We start from the raw sequence: 16551 nt of genomic DNA, 5'->3' as shown, positions 1-16551 counted from the left end.
GGAGATAAAACACATACATACTTGACTGTGACCTCAGGTGGGCAGAGAATAAGCTGGGACAGGTCGGATCCAGGGCCAGGGAAGGTCAGAGAAAGAAATCTCTTCAAGTACATCATTTAAGCAAGAAGTCTGTCTTTTACCACACCGTGTAGGGCTTAAAATTCCCAGAGCCATCATGGCCATGAGGACGTGCTCTGTGGCTGCGTGGAGCTCCCAGTCAGCCTGCCACCACCAAACCAAGCACCTCAGCCCAAGCTGTTGTTGGCAGGGAAAAATTGCCTCAGGCACTTAGCCCTTGGCTTTTATTTATTTATTTATTTATTTATATTTATTTATTTATTTATTTTAAAGATTTTATTTATTTATTTGACAGAGAGAGACAGTCAGCGAGAGAGGGAACACAAGCAGGGGAAGTGGGAGAGGAAAAAGCAGCCTCCTAGCAGAGAAGCCTAATGTGGGGCTCGATCCCAGAACGCTGGGATCACGCCCTGAGCTGAAGTCAGACACTTAATGACTGTGCCACCCAGGTGCCCCAGCCCTTGGCTTTTATGAGCAATGGGTGCACTGCTTGGCCAAATAAGGTGGCCTCTTTTTTATGGCTCAGAGCCTTGGAGTTGATTTCAAGAAAAGGTTGTTGACTTTAACAGGAATTTATATTCTTTCTTTTGTAAGACTGGAAACTGTTTGCCAGTGTGACCCTCTCTGCCTTGGCTGCTACTGAAATTCAGGATGTAACTACAATGAGTGCATCTGCTTTCTGACATTTAACCCCCGCAGTTACTCGTCCAACCCTTCGCTGTGCATGGCCCTGTGCTAATTGGGGAGGAGACTCACACAGGCCCCGCCCTCACGTGTGAGCCAAGCCCAGGAAGGGCTGTAATACCAGCTGGAGAGAGGGCCAGCTGAAGTACCAGCAGTCAGAGGAGAGAGTTTGCTTTTAGGCTGGGGCATGGAGGGAAAACCTAAAAGAGATCCATGTGATATGTGATTTGGACCTTGAAAAATGTAGGGATCGTCCACATTGAAATCAGTGTGGTAGGTTTTCCAAAATAATGACAAAAGCACTGAGGAAGCAGAAAACTCCAGGCATGTTTAAGAAATGGAAATACTTCACTTTGACTCTAACAAAGGGAACATAAAAGGGAATAATGCTTTTTAAAAAGTTGGGGCCTCTCTGAGTCAGTTCAGGCTGCTATAACAAGATACCATAGACTGGGTGGCTTAAACAAACCTTTATTTCTCATGGTTCTGGAGACTTGAAGTTCAGGATCAGGGTGCCAGCATGGTCAGGTTCTTGGTGAGAGCCCTCCTTCTGGTTCACAGATGGCCATCTTCCTGCCATGTCCTCACATGGTGGAGAGCAGAGAGAGAGGAAGCAAGCTTTCTTTTGTGTCTCTTCTTATAAGAGCACTAAGCCCATCACAAGGGCTCCACTCTCATGACCTAGTCACCTCCCACAGGCCCACCTGCAAACACCATCACACTGGGGATTAGAGTTTCAACATATGAATTCTGGGGGGACACAAACATGCAGTGCATGGTAGGGCCAGATCATGGAGGGCTTCCTTAAATGTTCCAGGGTGAGGCAATTGTATATTTAATTCTACAGGCAATAAGATATCACTAATGGTTTTTAAGCAGGAATATGCATAAAATCCTAGGGTTGAAAAGGACTTTGGAGATGAGCCAGTGTAGCCCTTTGCCTCACACATAAAGACCAAATCACAAAAATGGAAGTTAGCAACCCAAGGTCAGGCAGCTAGTTAATGATGGAGCTGGAGCTGGAGGTAGGGCCAGAATCAGATCTTCTGGATTCAGATACAGTGGTCTTTTCCACTCCAAGATGAGATCTGTGCTCGGGAGATTCATGGGTCGTTCTGGTGGAGGTAGATTGAGGGAAAGGGAAGGGCGACAGGGAAAGCCTGGGGAGGCTTTTATATAAAGTTCGGAGGAAAGGTAGCACCCAGGGTCTTTAATCAGGGCCATGGCAGTGGGTGATGAGAAGGGGCTGATGGGAGAGACAAGGCAGAGGTCCAGTCAGCAGGGTGTGCATGTGGAAGGCAAACAAGAGGGAGACTTCTGCTTGTCCTCCTTTGGTTTCCGTCTTTTACCGGATTGTACCATTGGGTTCCTTTTGGTAAGCTCCGTTGAAGTGAGAAAGAAGGGGTACAAATCCAAAATAAATATATCCAACAAATTCAGTATTTCCTAAGTTGAGCCTTTTTGTAATTTTTTTCTCTTCTCTTCCTTCATTTCATTTCATTTCATTTCATTTCATTTCATTTCCTTTTTTTTTTTTTTTTTATGGTCCCTGTTGCCTAGAGGGTCTGGTTCTTTTCCAGAACCTGGCGTTCTAGGTCTTACGTCTTCAGGAATATGATCCATTTCCCAGCTACCACTCTGGCTTCATGGTTTTACAGGTGGGATTTGGGAACTGCCATCATCATCTGAGCGTCTCTGGTTTTAGGTTTCCTGCCAGGCCCTGTGAAGATGCAATCTTGTATGACTTGCGTCCTATCCCATGACTCTAGGTTTGGAACCAAAGCCCTGAAACAACCTTCAGCAGAGACTGAGCTCTAGAATATGCCAGGTACCTGGCCTGAGGAAGGCACTAGGGTGAGCTCTAGTCATCTGGGGGCCTGGCCCCAGGTCTGTAGACCCCCTGCCGCAGAACCTGGAGAACATTAAAATGCAGATTCCTGGGCTCTATCTTGTACCTACTGAATCAGAATCTCTGGGGGCAGGAGGCCAGGACTCTTTTTTTTTTTTTTTTTTTTTTTTTTTATTCAGGACTCTATTTTTGACAAGTGCCCCCAAGTGATTCTTATCAACCTGAAGTTTGAGACTCTGCCTTAGATCACTTAATTTTTTTTTCTGGGCTTCAGTTTCCTTGTTTGAAAATGGAGAAATTATGTATTCAATTATTATGAAAATAGAAAAGCACTTTGGAAAAATGCTAAAAGCTTTTATAAAAATTATAGCATATAATTACTATATATATTACTAAACTGACAATCTTAGAATCAAGAAAGTTTGAGACATTTCTCAAAAATACACTGAAAACTGGTTAAAGGTCTGAGTACTCACACTTGGAGCATATATGTTTACCGAGAGAATGAATATATGAGTGAAGACCTCCAGGAAAGATAAACCTTGAAGCAAGGTCATTAAGCTTTCTCTTTAATACCCTCCACCTCATGCATTGAAATAATCATTCACTGGGTGCTTAATCCATGCCTAATATGTGTCAGTGCTCTGTGCCAGGCTGAGATTATGGAGATAAGTAAGAAGTGGTCCCTGACCTCGAAGAGTTGGAGATCAATATGGAAATGAGCATTCAGTTACAGTTCAAGACCAGCTCCGGGGGTGGGGTGGTGGGGTAGAGAGGTGGTCATTAGTACTTTGGGAACAAGAGCAGGAACCAGCTGTCAGGGACGGTGTCACCAAGGAAGTGTCACCAAGGAGGTGACCCTGGAGCGGTGTCTTGAACACAAGTGTGATTGTTCCAAGAAGAAAAGCCTCTTTCATAGTCCTTTCCACTGGCTTCCTTATTCCGTTCCATCAAACTCTCTCATCAGTTTCCTCCCCAACNTTTCCCCCCCAACCCCCCCCCCCCATCAAACCAGTCTCAGGGACTCAGTGGTCTTGGCTGCTTCCTCCTTCACCCTCCCAAATCCTGCCTTCAGTGTAAGTCAAAGCTTTGGTTTGGGGTTTAAAACAATGCCTTTTTGTGTGTGGAGAGGTGCTATTTACATTGTTACCCCGGAAGTTTTCATCTGAAGTGATTTTAAGTTCTTTTGGAGATTTGTTTGTAAATTTGCCTTTTACATCAGCCAGCTGACGTATTGTGCTTTGTTGGTTAGTGTTTTTGTTTTTGTTTTTTTTTTGCCGGGAAGAGGATTGGTGACAAGTGATTTTCCCCAACCCTTGTTATTTTACTAAATAATCAGTATTTGGCTTACCTGTAAAGAATCAAGGATTAATACATAGTCTAAGTTGAGTTGTAGAATGACCTTCTTTGCATTTTAAGGTAGAACACCAGAGAAGGAATCAGAGCTCAAACTGACATAGCCCTTCACCCAGTGCCCAGACCGTGTATGTCCTTTCTATTCAAACAGTGATCCACAAACCATCAGCCTTGGCCTTGGTCATTAGAAATGCAGAACCTCAGGCCCTAGCTGAGATCTGCTAGGTCAGAATCTGTATTTTAGTAAGATTCCCTGGCAATTCATCTGCCCATTCGAGTTTAAAAGAGACTATGAACTTAGTAATTTATCCCCATTGATTAAGACACTAATGTCTGGAGAGACTGAGGAACTTACCCAAGTTCACATAACAAGCAGCAGAATCAGGATTCAAGCCCTGTTCTATCCAGTTCCAAGTTTAGTGCTCTGTCTCCTGTACAGGTGAGCTTCTTTGCGCCATATTAATTAAAGAGCTCTTCTTCAGTGGTTACTGGTCACTGAAGAGTGGGGACAATGACACTTTCTCAAGGTACAAATGTATCTTCTTGAGAGCTGCAGGGGAGGAGAGTCCAAGGGGAGCTCACATACTGAGTTTTGACTTTATGCCAGGCACTTGGACAAGTCTGCATGACAGGTAGCCTTGTTTCCCTTTTACAGATAGTAAGAACCCTTCACATTTTCCTGAGTGTACCCCACCTGTAGGGACTCTTGGCAAGGCAGGAGTTGGAGGTGATATTTAAAGGTCTGATACTAGGACTTCCTGGGGCAGAGGTCAAGGCCTCAGAGATGTTGTGAGCATTTGTTTTCATCCTTAAAGATCCTCTTCCTGTGTGAGGCCAGCCTCTTCCTTGACTTAGTCAGGTTTGGTGTCTTCCCACCCTTTCCAAAGTCAGGAATTCAGGCTTCGGTCACTTGGAACTCCTCTTGATTTATGAACAACTCTGTCTCATAGAGTAAAAGAGGTTTTCCCAAAGAGGAAAAAATAGCTTAAAAGAAGGCCTTGAAGAATCAAGATGACAAAATGTATTATTTATAAGGGCCTAAAATAAGTGCCGGATCCTCCACTCAAAGTGAGCAGGCGACAGCCAAGCGCCGTTGTGGAGTGGAGCCCAGCCGACTCCCGCTCGAGCCACGTGGCAGGGCCGGTCAGCCCCGGCTCTGCTCAGTATTCCAGGGCTCCTTGCTCCTGCTGCCGATACAGGGCGGCCATGTAGCTCCTGTGAACGGGTCCCCATTACGAATGAGTATCACGGATCAGCTAAATGAGGAGATTCTTGAAAGAGAATGGGAGAAAGGTAGTGAGAGTCTCTGGATTGGTGGGAATGAACACCCCCCCCCCACATACAGACCATTTATAAAATTATATTGAGTTCCTGATTTAATAACGCCAGGATACAGGTATGTACTGGGAGTCAGGAGGCCGGGCAGGACTGGAGCAGATGCGGAGTACCTCAGCATTGCCTTCGCTGGCCCCTGGTTCCACCATGGCGCGTGCGGCTGCCGGTGATGCTGTCCATGCAGAGGAGGCCCTACTGCATCCAAGAAACAGTCACTTCTAGCTCCGATCTTTTTTACTCAAGGCCTGGCTCATCGTTCCTGAAGAACTTAATAATTTCTCTGTTTTCCTTTAAGAGAATGTATACAAACACCTCTCTTACAAAAAGCTCTCCTGCTTTTGGAAGCAAACTCAGGGTCAGCAAGTCTACATTTTGGCCAGTAGGGAAGAAACAGAGTCAGTGTCTAGGAGTCTCTGATCAACAGCCAGCATTATGGAAAACCCATTTGCCTGTCACTCATCCCTTGATTCTGCCATAATGCCTTTGTCTGGGTGCTTGTGATACTGACTTAGACCTGAGGACCTTTTCCCAAACCCATTTGTCCATAGAGGCCAAGATTTGGTGGCTGGAGGGAGGTCACTAAAAAACAGAAGGTGATGCCAGGGGACTAAGACACCCAAGGCAGTCATGAGATTATGTGCTGGCTTTAGAGTGGTAACGACTTTGCTTTTACCAACAGAACAGTGGCCTGGGATTTGAAGAGAAGCCATCGCCTTCAGAACCTCTCACCTGTCTCTAATTCTTTCCTCTGCTTCATCTTCTTCCTTCCTCTTCCTCTTCCAAATTTCTCTTCTGGGATGTGGTGGCTACACTTGAGAGAGCTGGAGGGAAATGCTTTCAGTAGCTCTTGCTATATCTGGAGATTGCTTTGTGTTCTCTGTTGGCTGATGGCCTCCTCTACAGCCATGGGAGCTAGCTGTGGTCCATGGGTCCTGATACAGTCCCCTGGTAGCGTCAACCTGGTATTTCTGCTGCTTCTAATCTCAAAGGTCTTCCAGGTTCCTCTTACTAGAATGGTTACCCCTGGAGTGCAGGACACCTATGCAATAGGGTTGGGTTCACCCGCATGCCCTGGCAGTGCAGAGAGCCTTCAAGAAGATGGACATCTGACCTTCCTATACCCCACACCCTGTTTCAGAACAATAAGATTAAAAGAAATCATTAGCATTTTAAAACCCAGGTGTCTATTCAGTATTTGAGTGAGAGGCAGCATGATATAAAAGGACATGGTATTTTGAACTGATTTGTTTCATATCCCATCTCCACTGCTTTCTAGTTGTATGATCCTGGGCTGGTCACCCGATCTCTCTAAGCAAGAAATGCCTTGAAGAGCCCTACTGGAAGATAAAGATAATGCAGATAAAGTGGCCACATATATGATGTGCTTGACAATAAGCAGGTAATATCATGATTCTGAAAACCAGAGGTTTCCAAACTTATGCCTGAAAAATACTGAGTTCTTTCATGTGCTGTCTATTATATATGGATTTTGGACCACTTACCACCATGGTTACTCTATTTATTATTATTATTACTATTACTGTTACAACTTTTATTGTGGTAAAAAATGCACATAACAAAACTTACCATTTTAATCATTTTCAGTGTACAATTCAGTGGCATTAAGTACATTGACATCGTTGTGCACCTGTCACCATTATCCATCTCCAGAGCTTTGTCATCTTCCCATACTGAAATTCTACCCATTGAACAATGACTCCCCATCCCCCCTTTCTGGTCTGGTCACTCTCTTTTTCAATAGCATGCTTCAAATTCTTCATTGTCTTTCTTCCCATTTCATGGGGGTTGGAAAGGGGCTCTTGGTAGGGTTTTCCCTGAGTTCTCCAAACTCCCGCTGGGGAGCCTGGGAGTTAAAGGTCTGTGCCATTTGCTGCAAACTTTGGGGATTGCAAACGGTTACAAAATAGATGTCAATACTGCCGCTTTGCATGGGATGGATTTGCGAAGAGCCTTCCAAGGACTGGTACATTTCTTCTAAAAATACCCAAGGATGTGGCTTGGCATCGCTTTGGGGAGAAACCAACAGTTTTTAAATTCTTCAATAGCATCTACCTCCTGGTGAAGATTAAATGAAAGAACTCATGTCATGTGTATAGTACAGCGCCTGGCACAGATAAGACCTGTCTGGGCAGGCTCTTGTTACTGTTACTGCACTCTGGCAGAGCTATTATGTATAATGTTTTGGTATTTAATCCCCACAATAGATGGCTATCATCTTCATTTTACATGAAGCAGGTAAGGCTCTGAGCTGTTAACACCCCCCAAATTACCGAGCTTATAAGTAGTGAGTAGCAGAGTGGGGATTCAAACCCATACTCTTTCTCTCATAAGATGCCACCCATCGTGGCATACCAAGAAAGGAGCTCTGTGGGTGAGTCATATTGACTTCATTCTCGATAGTTCATCTTTCCACCTAGCCTGGCCTTTCTCTGGACTCCTATCTTCTTGCTATTTCTTCATAAAGTCATGTGCCTAATGCCCAAGCTTCAGAGCATTCTGGATTTACCAGTCCCTGGTCTCTGCACCATTTCAAAGTGATCACTCACAGTCTTAATAAGCTCTCTGCTCTAGAAAAAGACACTGAAACCATGCTGCTTCCAGAAGAAGAAGAGACACTAGAGATCACTCTCCTTTCGTGTGGGCACAATGGAAAGGCCATCTGTAAGCCAGGGAGAGAGGTGTCACCAGAAATCAGCCCTAACGGCATGTTGATTTTGGATTCCTAGCTTCCAGAAATGTGAGAAAATAAATTTCTGTTCTTGAAGCCACCCAGTCTGTGGTATTTGTCGTGGCAGCCTGAGGAGATTGATATACTCATATATGAGAAGTCCTGGTGATATTCAGTCCAGGGCTGGTGTAGTAGCTGAATAAATAGCGATCTCTCTATTTCACTTTCCTTAGTGCAGGCTTTCTTCTTCAAGGCTTTCTCATGGTCTAATATAGCTGCTAGAGTTCTAGCTGTCACTTCCATGTTCAGGCAGGAGGCAGGTAGATGGAAAGAGGACGAAAGGTAGCCCTGTTAAGGCACTTTCCCTGAGGTGGTACCCAGCAGGGTCCACCTACAACTTATTGGCCAGAACCTAGTTACATAGCCACACCTGATCGTAATGAAGGCTGGGAAATTAGTCTTTTAGCTGGACACATGGCTTCCCTGGATGAAATCTGGGGAGATGGATCTTGGGTAGATAACCAGTAGTCTCTGCCTCAAGAAGCATGAGCACTTTGGGGAATGAGCAGTGTGGAAATGAGCTTCTCAGTCACGAGAACCGTCCCACTTCTCAGAGCCTGTGAGCCACCACCAGTACCCTGAGCAAGATACAAGAGGAGATGGGTCTTGTTGTCCACAGGGTAGCCCGTGCCTCTGCTTGGCTGGAGGGAATGGCTCAGTTTGCTCTCAGCTGCCTTCCCAACCTTTCTTCCCCACCCACCAACACCTTGTCCCTAGCCCCATTCCCTGCACTCACCTCCCTTTCAGTTCCCTTTACCTGAACTGTGCCCTCTGCCCTTTGACACCCTAATATCTTTTCCATCCTTTCAGGCCCACCCAAACATTTCCTACTGGAAGCACATGCAGAATGTTCCCTATCCTATATTCCTGTGCACTTTGCCTATGTGTATATTTTAATATTCATCATGAGTTGCTTGCTATTAAGAATTATGTAGGATATTATCTTCTTTTGCTTATGTTTGGAAGTTTGTGTAATAAGGTTTTCATGTGTGCCTGCCCCAAGGACAGGGATGGCATCATCTTGTTGCCATACTACCAGAATTTTACAAGCATTTATTGGGCATCTACTAAATGTCAGGCATTCTACTTGACCCTAGGGTTATAGCAATGGGCAAAACTGTCCCTGACCTCATGATTCCTGCTAACCATGGGGACACAGGGAGTAGCAGTTGTCAACAAATTGATAAATACATAAAACATTGATAAATATGTAATTGCAAATTATGAGAAATAGTGTCAAGGAAAAAATAGGATGCAATGAGAGAGATAAACGGGGAGGGGCATATTGTAGGTGGTATGTCACATAGACCAGATTTTAATCCTTGCTCTCCTATACAGAATAATTCCACATAATTTATGTAGATACTCCCCTGTGAAGGAGTTGGAACTTAACTTTCCATTCCCTGAGTGTGGACTCTGCTCAGTGATTTGCTTCCAAAGAGTAGACAGGAGACGGCTGGTGGAAGGAAGCAGAACTTTACAGTGAAGAAACCCAGCGAACGTTACTGAGGCCAGGTGATCGCAGTTAACAGTATGAGGGATAAATTGTGTTGATATTATGTACCTTGGATATGACTCAATGAGGAAGGCACTTCACCTCTGTGAATCCCAAACTAACCATGAGTAAAAGGTCAGGAAAAAACAAACTAAGGGACATCCTACAAAATACCTGGCTAGTACTTCTAAAATGGTCAAGGCCAGCAAGCACAGGGAAAGTCAGAAGAACTGTAATGGACCCAAGGAGCCTAAGGAGGCATGACCGCTAAGCCTTCCATGGTGTCCCAGGGGGCATCCTGGAGCAGCAGGACGGTAGGGGAAAAACTCAGGGAATCTAACAGAATGTGGCGTTTAGTGAATAATAGTCCCTTCGTTGTGACAGAGATGCCACACGGTCCCATAAGATGTTACTAAGAAGGCCCCCCTATTTGGGGAGAGGCATTTGGGAGCTGTACTATCTTTTCAACTTCTCTGTAAATCTAACACTATTCTAAAATTAGAACTTGATTAAAATAAGTCCCTGTTCTCCCGCTCCCTGACTATATGAGTTGGGCGAGTCCCCACACCCCTCTGGGCTCGGTTCAGCTGCAGAATGGGGGTGATGGCACCCTCACTGCAGGTTTGAGAAAAGGCTTCAGTGTGACAGTGTGTGGCAGGCTTCGGAAGCGGTGCGCCCACATTATTGCTCCGCACGCAGGTTCCCCGCCTGCCCCTGCAGTTCCTCGCAGAGAGGTGCTCCAGAGGCTTCCCCAGAGGCTGCTGTCCCTGTGGCACCCAGCGCGGCCCTGCCCCCGCCCCGCCCAAGAGCCTTTCTAGCCAGATTTCTATGCAGGAAACTTCTCCCTCACCTCTCCTGACAGCTTGCTCGGAGGGACCAAGACTGCATTTTTATTTTCATATTTCGCTTGATTTTTCCCCCTTGAATTTGGTGTTTCTCTTCAGGAATCAGCGTATGATTCAAACTGCCAGTTCCAAATTTAGTATTGCCTGTGATACGGAGAATGCATTTAGTGCTGCCTGGGATATGTATTTGGAAATAATGGTTTTATTTATCTACATCCAGTAATTCTGACTGCCTGCTGGGCTCTTTCAGGAAAGAGTTTGTCATCTCCTTTCCTCCTAATGATGAAATGTTGCCTGCTCAGGTCCCAGAAGCCCAGCCCGAGCCAGAGGCTGGTGACTTGAGTCTCTGTTTAATTAAACAGTATCATCCCCGGGATTCTGCAGTCATGGGTCCTCTCCAAGGCTTCTGTTTAGAAGGAACTTGGAAACAAGGTCTAGAAAGGACTGAAGGACTCTTTGGAGCCTGTAGGCTTATTTCTGGGTACCGGCACGATAAGATTTGCCCTTTTTTCAGAGAGTCGCCCCTTCAGTGCTAGAATATATGAAAGGAGGAAGTATTTCCACATGGAGCATGGTACTATACTTTGGGCGCCGAGGATGTACAAGTAAATCACATACAGCCCCTGCCCTCTGAGAACTACCGCTCATTCATTTTTTCAAACAAACAGATTGAGCCTTTACCATGTTCCTGATACCATGCTAATCATTAGGGTAGAGTAGTGACCCTCATCAGACAAAAGTCCACTCCCCCGGAAGCCTGTGTTCTTATACATGTGGTTTGTATGGCTCCAACAGAAAGCAGGAGAGAAGGGGTGGTACGTGATAAGTTCGGGAGATAGGTGGTGTTCATTTCCCAGGATTGCAGTAAGAAAGTACCACAGCCTGAGGGGCTTGCAACAGAAATTCATTCTTTCACCGTTGGGTCTGAAAACAAGGTGTCGGCAGGGCCGTGCTCCCTTCAGAGGCTCCGGGAGAGCACCCGTCCTTGCCTTTTCCATCTTCTGGTGGCTCCAGGCATTCTTGGGCTTGTGGCTGCAGAACTCCCTTCTCTGCTTCCTCTTCACATTGCCTTCTCCTGTATGTGTCTGTGTCTCCAGTGTGACTCTTATAAGGACACTTGTCATTGGATTTAGGGCCCACCAGGATAATCCCAGACGATCTCCTCTCAAGGCCCTTCATGTAGTCACACAGTTACATCTGCAAAGACTCTAGGGGAGAGCGCTTTCTTTGCTTCTTCCAGCTTCCCATGGCTGCTGGCATTCCTTGACTTGTGGCCCTATCACCCCAGTCTTTGCCTCCAAGGTCACATTGCCTCCTCCTCTTTTCTCTGTGTGTCAGAGGCCCCTCTGCCTTTCTCTTAAGAGGACACTTGTGGTGCTTAGGGGTCCACGTAAATAATCCAGGATAGTTTTCTTGTCTCAAGATCTTAACTTAATCACATCTATTAAGACTCTTTTTCCAAATAAGGACACATTCACAGGTCCTGGGGGGTTAAGATGTGGACATATATTTTGGAGGGCCACTGTTTAACCCACCACACAGTGCAAGGCTATACAACCTTTGGATATTCCCCCAGTGAGATTGGTTGTATTCCCATTTTCCACCTGAGGACATTAAGGTCCAGAGAAAGTAAGTGCTTTACCTGAAGGCATTCAGAAAGGAAGTAGCAGAATCAGGGATGGATACCAGGAGATGTCTGACTTTGAAACCCATTCTTTTCCTCCCATGGCTCCTGACCAGCTAGATTTTGAGGCTTCTGTCCTTTGGTTTAAAACACAAGTGGCCACGGGAAGCCCATATCCAGCTCTACCAGCATTAAGATCTGGTGGGAACTAGTCTTAGCTGGGAGACCACTCTTAGCTGAGAGCAGGCTGCAGTGGAGATGGACAGGAAGTTTGGGGGATGGACAGGAAGTTTGGGGGAGGGACGGGAAGGTGGGGCTGAGGGCTCTAATGAAGAAGGGGCACCTCGAGCCAGGCTTGGGGCGGAGGGAACTACTAAATGAGGGAAATAGCACCTAGAGGAGAAGTGGGGCATGCTTTGCCATCTCCGAGTTTTACACCGTGCCTTCTCTGTGCTCGCCTGTGGCTGGGGAAACCTGGCCAGAGACTCTGGTACAGGCCAGGGGCAGGGGGCTGGAGGGGGCTCTCTGGTTGTGTCAGCCAAGCCCCCTGCATTTCCTGAGCACTGCTCTGAGGGAGGTCCTGGGAACTCAGAGATGGATACTGTGTTGTCCTTACCCTGGAGGTAGCGTGGCAAAGGAGAAAAATGTGGAGGGTGAAATCCCGCGCTGCCTCTCTTTCACCGTGTGACCGCGGACCAGGTGTACTTTACCTTTCCAAGCCTGTTTTCTTGTCTGGAAAAAATATGGATTTTTTTTTTTTGAGATACAAAGCAGATAAAAATGAGACATGACTAGCACAGCCCAGAATATAATAGAGGCCATCAGTGTTACTTCCATTGCATCAGAAAGCTCACTTTCTGGGCCAGAGCAGTGGTTCATAAACTGTAAGCTCTGGCACTTAGAATCCAGTGTATAGAACAAGGTCCCCAGATCACTATATAGACCTATAAGCAGCATTGCTTTTAAATATATAGAGGTGGTATCATATTGACTCAGATGCAGTTACATTTAAAAGCTTTACCGAATTCATAGTGACTTCTTACTATTACGTGTTGCTTTGATCTGTGTGTCTGGAAAGATCCTGAAGTGCTCTGATACTGAAGAGGGATCCTCATACTCAAATATGTTGGCCAGCACGGCAGTAGCATGGGACACGGAGCTCTAAACTGACCAATCAGATGGCACGTGAGCCGTGCTCTTACAGAGCAATGTTTGGGTTCTACAGAAGCACGGAGGAAAGCTGGACAAGCTGCCTGGAGAGATCCGGGGAGGAGGAAGAGGGGATACTTAGGCTAGGCCTTCAAAGATGACTTGGAATTTGTCTCCTTTGGGGAGCGGATGTTGCAGGTAGAGAGAACAGCAGGTTAAAAGGCACAGAGTCTGGGTGCTGAGGACTAAGGTTTGGGGGAGCAGAGGGGAAAGGCCAGAAAAGGAGGTGGGAGCTGGTTCAGGGCCGGGCCTGAAGGCCATGCTAGTGGGTTTAAGATCACCATAGGCAGAGGAACCAAGGAAGGGTTTGAAGGAGAGCCGTAACAGTGTTAGATTGGCCTTTTAGAACGATTACCGCCCTGATGGGGAGTGGAGCTCAGGAGGCCTGTGAGTAGGAGGGATGTCGGGGAGAAGGCGCGGAGCTCACGGCAGAGCGGGGAAGCACAAGGGTTTGGAGCACCACAGCCTGGGCCTCAGTCACACCTCTGCTCCCTGCCAGCTGAGTGATTCAAGTACCCCGTCTCTCTGTCCCTCCATCTCCTTTCTATATAGTGGCCATAATAACGTATCTGCCTCAGAGGACTCTTGGGAGGATTGAATAAGCCAATGCACTTCATGGGACACTCAGCCTTAAAAAGGAAGGCTATTCTGATGCACGCTACAACACGGACGTACCTCGAGGGCGTCATGCATAGTGACATGAGCCAGTCACGAAGGGCAAATGCTGTGTGACTCCACTCCTAGCAAGTACTGAGAGCAGGCACACTCAGACAGAAACTAGGGTGGTGGGTGGCAGGTGCTGAGGAGGGGGAGAAGTGGGAAGTTATCATTTAACGAGTACAGAGTTTCATTGCGGGAAGACGCAAAGGCGTGGTGACGGTGGCACAGGGTGAGTGTACTTCATACCGCTGAGCTGTGTGCACTGGCGCATGGATGAAAGGGCAAACTTTATGTCAGGTATGTTTTAGCACAGTTTTCAAAAAAAGAATAAGAAAGAAATGCACTTCAAGCGCATGTTAGTTAATATTATTGTACTAGGTAAGTGATGATGAGGGCCAACATTAGGACAGCAAAAATGAGGATGGAGAAGAGGAAACATCATCTCGATCTTTTTAGGCAATCCCATAGGGCTGGGTGACCGGGAGCTACGGGCATCAGACAGAACCACAACAGCTACTAGGACTCCATAGAGCCAGGCCACACACCCCCAGCAGAGCCGCTCTGAGGACCCATGAATTTCTGCGGTTTGTCCTGCAGGGGCAGAGGGCCAGAGCCAGCTGGTGCTGAGTCACCCACTGGGTCTGGTGCTGCCAAAGGCCCATCTCTGTACCCATCTCCCAGACAACAGCAGCTGCCACATCCCAGGCATGGGTGCTCAAGGCTCTGCAAAGGAATAGCCTTGGTCCCTCAAAATTGAAACCCAGCGATCTTACCACGATGGCCTCTCCTCCTTCCCTTTGATCATTCAAGTTCAAGCATGGAATTTCCATTCCTACGTTTTATGGAAACCTTACAGAAACCAAAACCAGGGAGGTCCCTGCCGCCTCAGCCCTGTAGGAGAGGGCTGAGCTGACGAGGAAAGGCCTAAGGTGCCCCACCAATGGAACTGGGGAGCCTGTTGGGCCTTTGTAGGGAGGCAGATGGTGTGGCAGTAAAGCTTCCAGGCTCAAGCCAGAGGGTGTAGGTTCACGACTCAGCCATGCCACTAACTAGTTATGTGACAGTGAACAAGCATTAACCTCTCTGAGCCTCAGTTTCCTTAATGATAAAGGGGAGGTAGCAGAATGTGATACATACATATAGAGCGTTTTCTTCCTGTGCTGTAAAATTTCGTACTTCTTTTTTTTTCTCATAACCACCCTGAAAGGAAGAATATCTTTGTTTGCTTTTTTTGTTTTATAGGTAAGGAAATTGAAACTCTTAGAGATTACGAAACTTGGCCTAAATCCCCACAGGAAGTCGGTAGTAGCTCTGGGTCCCTCTAAGCCTTTGCCCTTCCACTGGAGACTCTGTTTTCTGTGTCTCACTCAGTCTCGGAAACAAGTAGGTTCATGTATGAGACTGCTTCTAGAGCAGCATCTGGGCAGAGTGGACATCCAGAAAGCTATAACCATGTAGTGTTCAGAACAATGACAGGAAAGTGTGTGCCTGGTCACGGCAATAAGGCTCTCCTAGGCCTTCTTTCCATCTAAGGGAAGGAGAGAATTATATATATATATATGTATATATATAATCTTTATATATAAAGTGCCTTGGAAACCTCCTCATTCAAAGTCAGCTGTTGAAAGAACCTTCCTGCTAGCAGTGGACATCCATTCCTGGTTCTGTGGCCTTTCAACCCAGAGGATAAATGAAGTCAGCTGGCCTCCCTGAATTCAGCCTGGAGTAATTGCAACACAATCCTTACCAGGGAGAGTTTGAGAAGGGATACAACGTCTGGATTGAATACTCGATTTGTCTCTTATTAGCTGTGAGATCTTAGTCGAGTGTGCAAACCTCAATTTCCTCAATTAATAAAACTAACCTGGCAGAGTTGTTTGGATTAAAGGCTATAGAGCCAGAGTACCTGGTTTTGAATCCCAGCTCCGCCACTTACTAGTTATATAAGTCATTTACTCTCTCTGCACCTTGATTTTCTCGTCTGTAAAATGGGTATAATGAAAGGACCTAAGTCTAGGGGTTATGGTGAAGATCGATTAGTGAGTTAATGCATATGAGGTGCTCAAAGTAGTGCTTAGTCCATCGTACATGCTAGTTATTATTGTTATTACACTAGCTTTTGCCTTTCCCTGGAGTTCTGGCTGATGGTGATCATAAGCTCTAGCGGCTACTGTAAACATGCATATGACTATTTTCTGGGGGGAGGAAGGGGTGCACAGTAGTAACACCAGCCACAGAGGAAGGGCGGGATCCCTGGTCTTCGAAAAGACACAGAAAACAATGCACAAAACAAAGCTTGGCAGGCTTCCTAAGGGAAAGTAATACTTTTCCTGGTCCTCGAAGGAGGACCCTTTGGTCTATAATGGGTAAGGGCACTTCTCTATTTCAGATTTCATCTGAGAGGTGAATATGCTTGTCACCACGTTCCAGGCCATTATTGGAGGAGGAAGTAGGACGCCTAGACCGTAGCTCCTAAATGAAAGGATTGGCCTAGGCAGAAGGCAGAGTTGATTCTGGATCTCCTGACATGGGTCACAAGGGCAGCAAGGCTCTGTAGGACAGATTACCCAACCAGGGTGTGAAGACCGTGATCCCCCAGGACAGGGTGGGGGGGTAGGGGCTGGCCAAGCTTGGGCTGGCAGGAGCCAGTGTTGGGACCACACAGTC

General features: G+C 46.4%; 1 protein-coding gene across 9 annotated transcripts in view; it reads left to right on the top strand.

Moving 5' to 3' along the window:
• SERGEF (secretion regulating guanine nucleotide exchange factor) overlaps positions 1-16551 on the top strand; it is a 242455-nt gene that overhangs the window by 176501 nt on the left and 49403 nt on the right. For 2 of the 9 annotated variants that reach the window (XR_004621459.1, XR_004621460.1), the window contains exon 11: positions 6579-6701. The exons of the other annotated variants lie outside the window; for them this stretch is intronic. The gene's annotated coding sequence lies outside the window, so the exon portion shown is untranslated. The remainder of the gene's footprint in view (positions 1-6578; positions 6702-16551) is intronic. 9 annotated transcript variants of the gene reach the window in all.

The sequence above is a fragment of the Ailuropoda melanoleuca genome, chromosome 16 (assembly GCF_002007445.2).
Source record: "Ailuropoda melanoleuca isolate Jingjing chromosome 16, ASM200744v2, whole genome shotgun sequence".
NCBI classification, from domain to species: domain Eukaryota; kingdom Metazoa; phylum Chordata; class Mammalia; order Carnivora; family Ursidae; genus Ailuropoda; species Ailuropoda melanoleuca.
The sequence above is the reverse complement of the archived record's forward strand: the minus strand, read 5'-3'. Positions and strand labels throughout refer to the sequence as shown.